A 13,787-nucleotide genomic window follows, 5' to 3' on the forward strand; every position below is an offset into this window, starting at 1 on the left:
CTCTCTACCTCTCCTCCTCTCATTTGGAATAGAAGAAAACAAACATATGGGCTGTACGTTTTTGTGGCAAAGTAATAATAATAATAATAATAATAAATAATGACACAGCTGTGTGCCATAGATGTATTTTCCTCAATTATCCATACTTAGGGTGACTGTAGAATTTATAGTACAAACTGGGGCACTCTGAGAAGGATTGTACTGGGTCAACAGGTAGAAATGGGCAGGTTCTGGGTCCCTCGCTGGGGAAACCTCCTTCTTTCATTAAAGCCCCTTGTGGAGCTGCCTTGGCTGGAAATTTAAACATTTAGAGGGATTATTCACCCCCATAAGCTTCCCACAACCTCATGTTTATTCCTTTCACAAGGAAGATAAGGAGTACAATTTCTTATAAGGTCCATAAGGGATGTGACCCCTCTTACACGGGTCATTGTGTAAGATAAAATGTTTCTTCAAGAGGCTATTGGTATTTGAGAGTTTCAAGGCCTCACCTTGTAGCTTGATTTTCTTTTGAAAGAGTTTTCCTATATTGAGGTGCCTTTCTTCTCTGCTGTCACTCCACACGTTCACAGAGAAATCATGAGTTCACAAGAGGTTTCCTCCAGCCTGAGTTTATCCTAAATGCAAGTTTTTCAGACTTGGGCAAGTTTCATAGTTTCATAGTTCTGTGTGAGCCAGGAAATAAATCCACTTAGTGAATTGAGACTCATATATATATATATATATATATATATTTTTTTTTTTTTTTTTTTTAACCAATAAAATAAAATAAACTAGAATAGAAAAACAGAATAAGAGAGAACAGAATATATCTCACATTGTAAGGATAAGAATTATTGCATGAGATATTTTCCAGCACTACACGTGAGGCTGTGTGTGAAAGCGCCCTCCCTGGTGGGGGCTGCTGCCAGATCTGGGGATCAGCTGCTGGAACCCATATCTGCAGGTTCCCTTCTTCTTTTGTCTGGATCTCCACAGGGCCAAGGGCAGCTCGCTCACTCCCACGCACCTCTCGAGCATTTGTGTCTCTCTGTAGCCTCATTTGATCCTTTGGCTTGAGCCAGTGGAATGTTTTTCTACTTGATCTCTTCTATAAACATGAGTCTTGGCCCTGGCTGGTTGGCTCAGTGGTAAGGTGTTCTGGGCATAGAAGTCCCAGGTTCGATTCCCGGTCAGGGCACACAGAAGAAGTGCCTATCTACTTCATCATCCTTCCCCCTTCCCCCCTCTCCTTTCTCTGTCTCTCTCTTCCCCTACCGCAGCCAAGGCTCCACTGGAGCAAAGTTGGCCCGGGCACTGAGGACGGCTCCATGGCCTCCACCTCAGGCACTAGAATGGCTCTGGTTGCAATGGAGCAACGCTCCCTAGTGGGCATGCTCGGATGCCTGTGGGAGTCTGTCTCTCTGTCTCCCCATTTTTCACTTCAGAAAAATACAAAATAACAACAACAACAATAATAATAATAATAAATATATATAAACATGCATCTTCATGGGAAAAGGAAAAAGGAACAAAACAAAACAATGGCACCTGTGCCATTCACCAAACAGTGAAAGGGTCCTGTGAGCAGAGCTCTGAGAAGCTGCAAAATAAGTGGGTAATTTTTAGGAACTCCACACTTCTCTGCATACCTGCCACCCAGCACTGTTTGTGCCCAAGTGTGGAAATGCAGATTGTTTGTGTGCCCCAATTCTCCTCCCTTCTTTGCTACAAAATAGGTAAAACATCTCACAGCCTGAGCGCCTAGCCCTTCCTCATCATATTAGGATCTCTGTCCTCCTTGCAGCCTCTCCCTGTAATTTGTACAAGAGCTGAGAGTGGTTAACTGGTTATCCCTACATCAAAGGCTGCCTTTTATGACCCTTGGATAGGGAAAGGGAGAAGATGGGCCCCTAGTGCTGAGTAGAAGAGAACCACCCTAGGCAGGATGTCTGGAAGGAGAGATAAAGCTAACTGCATAGGTATTTTAATAGACAAGCTGTTTCCATTTTTTGCCATGTGTTTTTTATTCTGTTTTAGTTACTTTTGACTTGAATTATGGAGCTCTGCCTCCTGGTAAACTTAGAAGCAATTGCTTTTCTACATCAAAAATGCACACTGAGACTTTGGGTGGGGCTGAGACAAAGCACATTGCCTTTCAGGAGGCTGGGTATTTTTCTCTCCCTCTTCCTTATGGAGTACAGAACCTGTTTCCAAGAGCCCAGTGTCCCTTGACAAATGCAGAAGGCAACACATTGTATCCATTGTGGATAGGCATCCCCAGTGGATGATGAAATGGTATGGCTGTTATGCTGTCAAAAAGGAAGCAGACACCTTTCTTTTTTAATTTTTTTTTTAGTTTTTTTAAGTGAGAAGTAGGGAGGCAGAGAGACAGACTCCCACATGTGCCCCGACCAGGTATCTACCTGACAAACCCCTACCAGGTGATGCTCTGTGCATCTGGGGCTGCCATTCCATTGCTCTGCAATCGAGCTATTTTAGCGCCTGAGGCAAGGCCATGGCCCCATCTTCAGTGCCCAAGGCCAATGGCTGAGGGAAGAGAAGAGAGAGAGGAAGAGAAGTGGGAGAGGGGTGGAGAAGCAGATAGTCAGGAAACAGACACCTTTCAACCAGACAGGCAAGACGCAAAGATAAAGTCTTCCTGCTCCAGCAATGTGGTGGACTCATCTGAGTGTTCAAGCAAGTACTTCCTCTCTTTGTATCACTTCTTTTGGATATACACATACCCAGAGTAGGGTATACTTTCTATAGTTGAACGCTGACCAGATTTTATTGGGCTCTTATGTTTACCCAGCTGGCTGCCTCCCTGCTGGTCACACTGGACTTTAAGCTCTGGAAGGGATGGGCTGAAGTTCCTTCAGAATCCTTTATAAATTCTTTATTCTAAAGATTAGGATTTTGGGTGAGTAGAGGAAAAGAATTCTAACTAAAACCAGGAATAAAAGACAAGGGCTGTGAAGGGGAGCTTGAAAATAATTAATGAGAAAGAACTATTGTACATTATACTTTGTTTTCTCCAAGTTTGCTCTAAACTTGACAGCATTCACCTCTGATAATACTTTTTCTAAAGTTATAATCTGTTTTTATTTTTAAAAGTTACACTTAAAATTTAAACAAAGATAATACTAGGAAATTACATTAATACCCTTTAATTTTGTCTACAGTTTAAAATACAGTGGGTGTCAGTCAGCCTTAATTTTAAGATCAGTTTTATTAACTGAGATAAGAATGAATGAGTCTAATTACCTCAAGTGATGATGGTAGGTCACATGCACCCACAGAGGCCTATTTGGAATTCCTTCATGTTGGCTCATATTACTACTCCCCTCCCTTAAATTTCATGAGGATTTAGTTCAGGGCCAAGATGATGAACATTTTGTAAATGATGAAATGGAACTTGAAATCTTAAAATTAAAAACATTTTATGTACTAGATCTCTGATCTTCTACCTGAGGTTTGTTTAATAGGCAGTGTATTGCTTCCTAAAATAGCATATTTCTATCACACAACTTTTCTACATTCTTGTAGCTATCCCTGCTACCAGCCACAGTGTTAACTTCCTTCTGGTAGAACACTTGTTCCACTGCTCCTCGAGGTTCCGGTTCGTCTGCATGTCTTTCCGCCTGTGTGGACCCTCTGGCAATCAGTACAACAGAAACACAAGCTCATACGAGATGTGCATACCACATGCCTCCTCTGGTTGTGCGAGAAATCCTGCCCGTCTGAGTAAGATGATACAAAATGTTGGTTTGGACACCACCAACAAACAGCAGCATAATATATGATACATTTTCCAGAGATTGGCATTCAGAATAGACTTCAAAAGGCATTGCCCTAAGAAACTGGGCGGGTGGTTTACTGACTTTCTGAGAATCTCTAGTAGAGACGCTCAGTGAAAGCAGGCCGTGGCCCCTGACCTGGACACATGCAGATAAACCTTCCCCTTACTCCTCTCCACCTGCCAGGAGACCAGCCTAGATCCCCCCCCCCCCCCAGACATACGGAAGAGAAAATAATTTATTTTGCAGCTATTTGGGATTATTTTTCTCATCAGGGCATATGCTCAGTATCATCACAAGTATGAAAAGAGGCAGACAGGCGGGCTTCTAGAAGGAGCCGCCAGCAAGGTAGCCTGGGCTGCAGACGCCCCAGGTCTTCTTGGCTGGCAAGCTGCTGCTTTTGGGAAGCAGAGAAAAGTCCCGGGTTCCAGCCTCTTGTCCATACTCCACTCTGGATCCTGCCTCCCAAATCACAGCCTTTGCTTCCAGTTTTGCCAGGGTAGATGGTAATTTCAGGGTCCCAGTCCCAGCAGAATAACCAGGCCAGTGTTCCTGGTTCTCCTTGCCCTCTGGAATGGCCTGTGGTTCTAGGTTACTGTGCAGCAGGCAGGAGGCGTGCTATTCTCTTGGTGCAGGTATAGGGAAGGCTGGGCCAGGTTGCAGCTTGTTACTGAGAGTAGCATGTGCCCTTCTGCTCAGACCCACAGGCAGCTCTGGGACTCCAGCACAGGCAGGGAGAACTTGCGATGGCTCCAGCATGGATTTTATGTCCCGTCTGCATTTTTCTTCTGGCACCAGAAGACGTTTAAACAATAATATCATGTTATTTACTACGCATCATACTCAGAGCTCTCCATAACAGACTGAAAGTTATCTTTCGTTAATCCTAAGCACAATTACAGCACAATTCCCAACTCTATTTAAAAATGTAAATTTTACCATTAACTTTGAGGTTGATCTACTAAGCTGGTAAACCCTCTGTGCTTCCCCTGGTTTGCTGTCTGGCTGGACTTATAATGTCATGGCCTCTCTTGAAATGGCTGAAGCTATGTGAGAGGTGAAGTCATGGGGAGACTGCAGCGGTAACCTTAGCTTATCCACTCAAACCATCCCTGACTTTCAGGTGAATGGTACCCAGCACCTTGTTTGACCCCATAAATTAACTAGCCAGGTACCAGCTTCTCGCATAGTTCCCAAAAGGAAGCTCCCTTTCCTTCCTCCCACCTCACCTTCCCTTCCCCACTTCTCCAATGTCTCTGCCGCCAGTGTCCTCTCTCAACCACCTCTCACTCTCCCTGGGGCATGCTTCCCAGCAGGCCCCGGGGCTCTTTCTCTGTGACCAAAGCCTTGTTGCACTTGGAGATCTCCCATTCCTGGGCCACCAGCACCCTCAGACTCTCCAGCACGATCCTCCAGGTGCTCCCTGCTCCCCTGGAGGCCACAGGCTCTCCCCAGTCCCCCTTCACCACTGCTGTTACCCCCGGTACCATGTAGTATGTGGCATGCCTCTAAAACTACCTCTCCTCTGAGAGTTTCAGACAAAAGGGAAGAAATAAATCTTCCAAAACCCTGAGTCTAAATCCACACCCATCTCACCTTTCTTTACAAAAAAAAAAAAAAAAAAAAAAAAAAAAAAAAAAAGCCTCCATATCAGCACTCAAAAGAAAAAAAAGAAAGAAAGAATTTACTGTAATAGTTGTAAGGAATGATTATTCCTCTAAACTCCTTGTTCCAGAATCAGGGATGTCAAGTTTATCTTGATTGACTATCAGCCCAATTCATTCCACTCCAACAAGGAGCTACTGCTGTCCTCTGTTTGTGTATGCCCCTTGCATACAAACAAGGGAGACTCATCCAAAATGGCAGAATGCTCACTGCAAACCCAACTAGCTGTGTGACCTGACCAGGTGGTGGCACAGTGGATAGAGCATCAGCCTGGATGCAGAGGATCCAGGTTTGAAACCCCAAGGTCAATGGCTTGAGAGTGGGCGCACCCGCTTGAGCGTGGTGTCACTGGCTTGAATGTGGGATCATAGACATGAGCCCATGGTTGCTGGCTTAAGCCCAAAGGTTGCTGGTTTGAGTATAGGGTCACTGGCTCAGCTGGAGCCCCCCCCCCCCACAATCAGGGCACATATGAAAAAGCAATCAATGAACAACTAAGGTGCCACAACAAAGAATTGATGTTTGTTATCTCTTTCCCTTCTTGTCTGTCCCTGTCTCTCTCTCTCTCTCTCTCTCTCTCTCTCTCTCTCTGTCTCCATCTCTCTCGCTAAAAGCAAGCAAACAAACAAAAAAGTAACGAAAAAGCACAACTAGGTATGTGAAGTTTTACTCTTCGTAAGCGAAAGTGCTGGTTCCATATGGCTTGGGAAGTGTTCTAAGATTGCCTGCCGATGGTCAAAATTAAGTCAAAATTAAGATCCGTGGCTTAGAAAGCCCCACAATCGTCTCTGTCAGTGTGGATGCCACAGTCAAGTTTACCAATCTGCTCTTCCTTTGGGAATGTTTATATATCAACAATCTGAGTGAATGAAGGAAATAGACCAGTTTTTCTTTCTGAGAGATTTCATCTTGAAACAGGCATGGTTGGAGGTAGATGAGCAGCATTCTTAGTGGTTGAATGAGGCCCAGGTGGATGGGGAGAGTGGAGCAAGAGCAGGCCAGAAGAAGCAGCCATCAACTCATAAAGACTTAGACTCTTGGAGATAGAAGCACTATCCCAAGAACTTCCTGAGATGTGAAGGACCCAGGTTCAAAAACCCGAGGTCACCGGCTTGAGCATGGGCTCATCTGGCTTGAGCAGGGGCTCACCAGCTTGAGCGTGGGGTTGCTGGCTTGAGCATGGAATAATACACATGACCCCATGGTTGCTGGCCTGAGCTCAAAGGTCGCTGGCTTGAAGCCCAAGGTCTCTGGCTTGATAAACGAGCCACTTGTTCTGGCTGTAGCCCCCCCCCCTCAAGGCACATGTGAGAAAGCAATCACTGAACAGCTAAGGAGCTGTAATAAAGAATTGATGCTTCTCATCTCTCTCCCTTCCTGTCTGTCCCTATCTGTCCCTCTCTCTGACTCTCTGTCTCCGTCCAAAAAAAAAGAATGACTTGAGAAAAATTAAATAATTTGAAATAGCCCTTTAAGGTAAGAAGAGAGGTGATACATCCTTGTGTCACAAGTGAGATAGTGGGGACACACAAAGATTAAGGGTGTTTGTTACCAGGGCAACACACAGGGGATCTGGCCTGAGCTTAACCCCTCTGTCTTAGAGACTGGCCCCTTGGCTCTTCCTACCTAGGCTGCACCAGTGGATTTTCTGTGAATGATCCTGATCAAAGCAGAAATAGTACAAAAAGACTTTGGTGGCAGAAAAGAAAAAGCTTACAATTTTAAAGTTGCAGTAAGTATTGACTTAAAAAGTTCGTTCACTAAGCATATCTGGATTTCAGTGTGGTTTAAAATCAACATTCTGAGAAACAGGTGAGGCATGAAAAGCTCTCTCATTTCAAGATGCCAGAAGAACTGTTGGAGGCCACAAGTAAAAGAGCTTCAGGTAACTGTCTCTTCTAATTTTCTAATTGAAAAAAAAAAAAAAAAAGAATGTGGAGGGAAGAAAGAATTTCAGGTATTCCAAAGAAGCAAACATGGTTCATTCAAAATAAGATTCTGACAGGTTTTCACAAACCTTAGTCACACCTCTTTTAACTGGAATAGCTACTAAAGAAGAAAAACTGCTGGAAGCAGAGAAGTGAATGGATTACCACAAAAAAGGACTGAAATCAGAAACAAAAGATTAAAAATTAGAAGCAAATTTTTCTGGGTCTACATCAGTGGTCCCCAGCCTTTTTTGGGCCATGGACTGCTTTAATGTCAGAAAATATTTTCATGGTCTGGCCTTTAGGGTGGGATGGATAAATGTATCACGTGACCGAGACAAGCGTCAAGAGTGAGTCTTTGACGGATATAACAGAGGGAATCTGGTCATTTTAAAAAAATAAAACATTGCTCAGACTTAAATATAAATAAAATGGAAATAATGTAAGTTATTTATTCTTTCTCTGCGGACCGGTACCAAATGGCCCACGGACTGGTACCGGTCCGCGGCCCGGGGGTTGGGGACCACTGGACTACATTATCGTTTTCATTTGAAACCATCCAGCATCATTTCCTGACCCACAACTGACCACAACCGCTGTGTGAATGGTTTCATTTTAGTGGGCATTAAGCCACCAAGGGAAACTTTTTTAATGAGTTATCAAAGCCACATGGAAACTTGTATCTAATGCTCCAAATAAGATTAAACAATGATGGCAAATTCAGACTCACAGAATTGTTTGTGGATTTGGCTCAGTCAGACATACTTTTCAGACTTTAAACACTGACTCTTTGCATTCATTAATCAGTTTGTGAAAAAAAGAGAGCAAATGAGATAGGGAAACTTTTCATCTTAAAGGAAGAGCCGAGCATTTTCTCTCCTGACCAGAGCCCGGTAAAGGGGGAGGGAAGGAAAGAGTTTGCCTTTAGTAGAAGGCTGAGCTTTTCCTGAAGTCTAGTAGGCAAGGGAACCATGTCGGGTCCTACTAGAATGTAACTGTGACAAGACCAAGCATCGGCACAGGCAGATAAATGACCATCCTGCCCGTGGGGTCCTCTTCCATAGCACATGCTTCATTCAGGAAAACAGCGCATTTAGAAGAGTGAGTCCAGGTGTTTGAGCCACCACACTGGGATCTGGCACTGTGTCAGGAGAAAGCTCCCAAAGTCCTGCCTCCTGATCCCATTCCCCTCCAGGCAGCATGGGGAGAATTCACCCTTTGACCACGAGCTTTATGATCTAAGACACTCACTCACCTTCCAACCTTTTGAGGCAATTAAGAGTGATTACCTCTGAACCAAAGGCAAATCATCCACTAGTTTTTTGTCCCAGGTTTGAGTAGAAGGAACTGCCTGTGAGAAATCCCTTCTTAAATGGGATAAAAGTGCTCTAACAATCTTTACTGAAGTGGTCAGTTAGAGTAACTAAGGTAGGGAGGTCTGACCCGCACCCCATATCCAGCAGTTTCACTTTCTTCCTGGTGAGGGTGACATCTCCTAGTGCTGGTGGTGCGGGTCCTGGCCACCCACCTGCCGGCCCACCTGGCTACCCACTACCTGGTCTGCAGTCCTTGCCCGCTCCTAGAAGCTCTGCCTTCCTCTTGGGCCTCTCAAGGAAGAGAAATAAAAGTTTCAGCATTTGTATCACTGGGATACAGACTGGAGCTTTTTGCCTTGTAAATGTTTTACCTGACAGAGTAAGTAATGCTTGCAATTGGATTTAGAGCTCCTGAGCCTGTTCTATGTTTAGTCTATCTCTGTTCCCTCACTCTCCCCCCATAGAAACTGACATGTCCTAGGTCTCAGGTAAATTTACTGAGTCCAGACTTGAACTCTCTAGAGTGTATTTTACCCAGAAGCACTGTCAGTCATCAGAATTACCTGCAGGGTTTGCTGAAACACAGAGGTGGACCCACGAATGTTTATTTGTAAGAAGTTTCCTCGTGGTCCTGCTGCCGCTGGTCCCAGGCCACACTTTCAGAACCACAGAGTCTGCCTTATCTTCCCTCCCTTCTTAGCTTTGCCTCTCCCAGAAACCTCTGCAAGAGAGAAAGAAGTTAGGGCCATGTTGGCTGCTGAAAGAATTACAGTACTGAAATAAACAAGAGAAGAACTTGAATAACCTATCAGACTTGCCACTTAATTTGTTTCCCAGAAGATAAAATTTCTGAATTATTTCCTTCCATGAATTAGCCTTTTATCTATATTTTCCTTCTGATGAAAATTAAGTGTGTTTACTTTTTTAATATTGAAATATATATAACTGATATGACATTATATTAGTTTCAGGTATCTAATATCACGATTTAATACTTGTATACATTACAAAGTAATCGCCACCTTAATCTAGTTAACATCCACCACCACACAGTTACAATTTTTTTTTTCTTATGATGAGAATTTTTAGGATTTACTCTCCTAGCAACTTTCAAATACACAGTACAGTATCAGCTATAGTCACCACGCTATACATTACATCCCCAGGGCTTATTTACCTTATAACTGGAAGTTTGTCCCTTTTACAAACCTTCATGTTTCCTTCTTATTCTGGATTCATCTGCCCTTTACTGTCAAATAACTGAGAGCCTGCTATGTGCCAAGGACTGTACTAAAGCAATTAAGTGGTTCGTGTGAGTTATATAAAAAGATCTTCCCAACAATTTTGCAATGTATATGGTATTAGCTCACTTTATATATGAGCAAACAGAGGGCTTTGTGGCTGCCCCAGGCCACAGAGCTGGTCCTACGTAATAAATGGCCTCAAATCCAGGCCTGATTCCAGAGATCAAGCTGTATTGCTTCAGATTGTGCTGTATCTTCTATAATATTCTATCTGTTATACTGTAATCAATTTACAAAATGAGGGATTTGTTACATTTTAAATAACTTTTCTGCAATCCATTCATTATCTGTGTTTATTAAGCACATACTATATGCCATGCACTACACTTAGGTCTGAGGAATGCAATGGTAAACAAGATAGAACTTTTAAAAATACATTTTACCAGAATGGTTTATAAAATTTTATTTTTAAAATAGTTTTTTCTTTGATTAAAATTGTTCAGAAAAGTACATATGTCATTAATCCCAGAATTACATTCCTCCTTTTCCACTTCTGGCAAACCTGCTATTGACTTTCTATAAATTCAAGCTAACAAACTTGTTTCATATTTTTCTTAAAGAAGGAGCATGTGTTAATGTTTTATTTTTTTGAATGGATAATACGTTTATATAAATTTAAAAGAAATAAAGGATACATAGTAAAAATTAATCTAGCTTTCACTCAATGACCCCAGCCCCCCTCCCCCAGGCAACCACATTAAATGCACATACCTCCCCTTCTTTGTGTATCAGCACAAACAGCTGTTGCTCTCTGCAAAGTGTTCTCTTATCTTTTTGTTGATATATCTTGAAGATCAGGTCAAATCAGTCGATGTAGCTACCTAACTCTTTTTAAAAGATTCCAGAGAAATAATTTTAAAATTATTCATTTGATATTTAACTTGGCCCTGTTGATGAACATATAACATGGTCCAATATTTTACTATTACTAACAATTCTATACTAACTCTTCTATGTATATAAGTTTACATATGAGCAAGTTAATCTGTAAGATAATTCCTTATAAGGAGAAATGTTGGGTTAAGGGCAAATTGCATGTGTATTTATAATTTTTAAAGTGTTCATTATGGAAATTTTCAAGCCTTACAAAAGGAGTTGAACTGCTGGATTAGTATAATGAACTGAGCTTCAATGGTTACAATTAATCTATTGTTGATACTAACATATAGATACATACCTCTCTATATATATACTGTGTGCATATATATTTATGTATATATACATATATATATGTATATATATATATCCTACCCATCTTCTGCAAACTCAAATTATTCTGAAACAACCTCAGACATAATGTTACTTCATTGATAAATATCTTGGTACTACTTCTAAGAAGTAAGGGCTTTAAAAATGCATGTGTGTAACTTCATTATCACACCTAAAGTAAATTAATAAATAATTAATTTTGATTGCTTGATTTTAGAGAGAAAGAGAAAAGGAGGAAGATAAAGGAAAGGAGAGATTGGAGAGGGAGGGAGGGAGAGAGAGTGAGAGAGATTCATTTGTTGTTCCACTTAGTTGTGCATTTGCTGGTTGCTTCCTGTATATGCCCTGACCAGGGATTAAACCCACAACCTAGGCATTTTAAGAAGACACTCTAATAAACTGAGCTAACATGCCAGAGCCTATAAATTTATATTTTCAAAAGTCTGTTCTTTGATACACAACCTAACATAGGTCCATCCATTCACTGCAGTTGGTTAAGGCTTTTCTTAATTTTTTGGTTTCCTTCTCCATCTTCCTCCTTTTTTTTTCTTTCTTTTGTGACATTATTGTAGAAACTGGATAAATATGCTCCCAGAGTCTGGATTGTGTTAATTACATCATCATAAGGTTATTTAATATGCTTGTCTTTCTTTTAGGTCAAAGGTGAAATACAAAATTAAATTGCATTATTTCTTAAAATAATAATAAAGAAAATACAACATATCAGAATCTGTATAGCACAGTTAAAGCTGTTACTAGAAGATTTATATCTCTATCAATAAAATAGAAAATTAAAACAAATGAAATAAAAATACAACTGAGAAGAGTAGATAAAATAAAGTTAGCTAAAAGAAAGAAGATAAATGCAGAAAATAATGTTTCAATAATTTTTAAACTTGTTTTTTAGACTCATCATCTGAGTATTAGGTGGTCATTTTGTAATTTGCAACTATATAAACAACAACAAATCTAGATGTTGTCAGAGAGAAAGGCTTTTCTATACAAACTTAGTTCTGAATTTCAAGATACTGGCCTGCCTTGACTGTCAGTGGGAATTTAAGTCAGAAAACCATAATTCCCTTCTTGGTGAGAAGGTGGGGGTTTCTGGGAAGAATGGGAGAGGGAAGACTGGATTCCATACATCCAGCTCTGTTTGGGTTTATGTCTTAGTCCTCAGGAAAGCACTGGAGTGGCTGATGGCATTAGGGGCATTTCATATCCTGTAAGATACTTGCATGGCTTTGCTACCTAATAGACACCCGTTCAAATCCCAGTGGGCATAATTGTTGATCAGGAGACTGTGAACAAATTCGTCTGATATAGTCCTCACCATAAAATCTTTTGCCTTAAAGGTGTAGAATTAAATAAAATAGCACATAGAGCTAGTAGTGCTCAGTATGTGGAAGCTAATATGCTGGCTCTCAAGTTCTGTAACTGCATGATGGAGACAGATGGGGAGCCTCCATCTGTCTCCAGACATTGACTGTCAGTAGTGTCAGTCAATGTACTCAGACATTGACTGTATGAAGTATCTCCAGACATTGACTGTCAGTCAACCACAAGAGAACAAATAGTCCTTCTTTCTCTGAGGTCCACTGAAGGTTAAACACAAAGTGTCTGCCCACAGTATTTCTACTATGCCTTCAAGATCCATCAGCTCATCTTGCACCTGTACCTGCACACGGAGGCTAGCCACGTAGTTAACAAACGTTCCTTTCTGGGTGCTCCCTTTCCCTGGACCCCCTCCCGCAAAGCTGACTGGTGCCATCCATCGCTACGATGTGTCCTTCATGCAGGGGGTTTTAAGTGTGGGAAGCATTCTCTCCACCTCAGTTTTGTTTGTCTCTAGAGAGGACAACAGAATCTAAACAGCCTTCTTGCCCCTGGAGTGCTGAGCATTGAACCTTCTCCTGTCCCCTCTGTAGCGGTACAAAGAACTGGCATTATCAATTCTTTTGAGCCATCTGCTGTGTTCTTTCCAGCAAGTCTGAAGAGTAAGGCGGAAAATAGTCCACAGTGCAAATACATCTCGGGCGAATGCCTCCTGACTTCGGAAAGCCTGGTAAATGGCCCGGTTCCTCTCGCTCGCTGCACCTTCTCAGACTTCGGTCTGCCCCTGGTCCAGGGAACCCGGGAAATTTCTGCGACTCCGCCATGATCCCAAACTCGTCCCCGGGAGCCACCACCCGGGTGAAGCCCCACAGCACACCGAGGGAACGAAAGAAGAGTCCAAACCTAACAAAGAGCCGGGATCCGTACGTGCCGCAGTCCCGGGCGGTGGCGCGGTGAACAAGAGGGGGAGGGTATTTGCCCCGACGCCCCCACACTTGTTGCCAGCGCGCGGAGCCCAAGCTGTAGGCGCGGCGGAGGCGTGCGTCTGTCTCCTTATATGGTCAAATGACACGCGGAGTTCGCCGGGGTGGGAGGGTGCGTTCCATCCGGCGTGCGCTGCACCGGGCCGGCTGCGGAACCGCATCCTAGAGCCGCCGCCGCCGCCGCCGCCGCCGCCGCCGCCGCCGCCGCCGCCGCCAACCGGGACCTCTCTCCCGCCCGGTTTCGGAGCGCTTGCCCACCACGCGGTGAGTG

General features: G+C 42.9%; 1 protein-coding gene and 1 long non-coding RNA gene across 12 annotated transcripts in view; one reads left to right on the forward strand and one right to left on the reverse strand.

The window, feature by feature from the left end:
• The window catches only part of FHL2 (four and a half LIM domains 2), a 75,421-nt gene that overhangs the window by 14,583 nt on the left and 47,051 nt on the right, over positions 1 to 13,787 (forward strand). For 2 of the 10 annotated variants that reach the window (XM_066267872.1, XM_066267879.1), the window contains exon 1: positions 13,714 to 13,780. The exons of 6 other annotated variants lie outside the window; for them this stretch is intronic. The gene's annotated coding sequence lies outside the window, so the exon portion shown is untranslated. Of the gene's footprint in view, positions 1 to 13,713; positions 13,781 to 13,787 lie in introns of those variants that run through there. 2 more of the 10 variants (XM_066267880.1, XM_066267873.1) reach the window with 2 other exon arrangements.
• On the reverse strand, positions 803 to 13,717 carry LOC136330698 (uncharacterized). 2 transcript variants are annotated; one of them, XR_010730360.1, is made up of 4 exons: positions 13,437 to 13,717; positions 10,704 to 10,819; positions 9,252 to 9,409; positions 803 to 4,567 (listed from the first exon to the last, which is right to left on the reverse strand). It is a non-coding gene; the product is annotated as an uncharacterized lncRNA (long non-coding RNA). The 2 variants fall into 2 exon arrangements; XR_010730361.1 differs by having other exon boundaries at positions 12,877 to 13,717.

Source organism: Saccopteryx bilineata, chromosome 3, assembly GCF_036850765.1.
Source record: "Saccopteryx bilineata isolate mSacBil1 chromosome 3, mSacBil1_pri_phased_curated, whole genome shotgun sequence".
Classification (NCBI taxonomy): Eukaryota; Metazoa; Chordata; class Mammalia; order Chiroptera; family Emballonuridae; genus Saccopteryx; species Saccopteryx bilineata.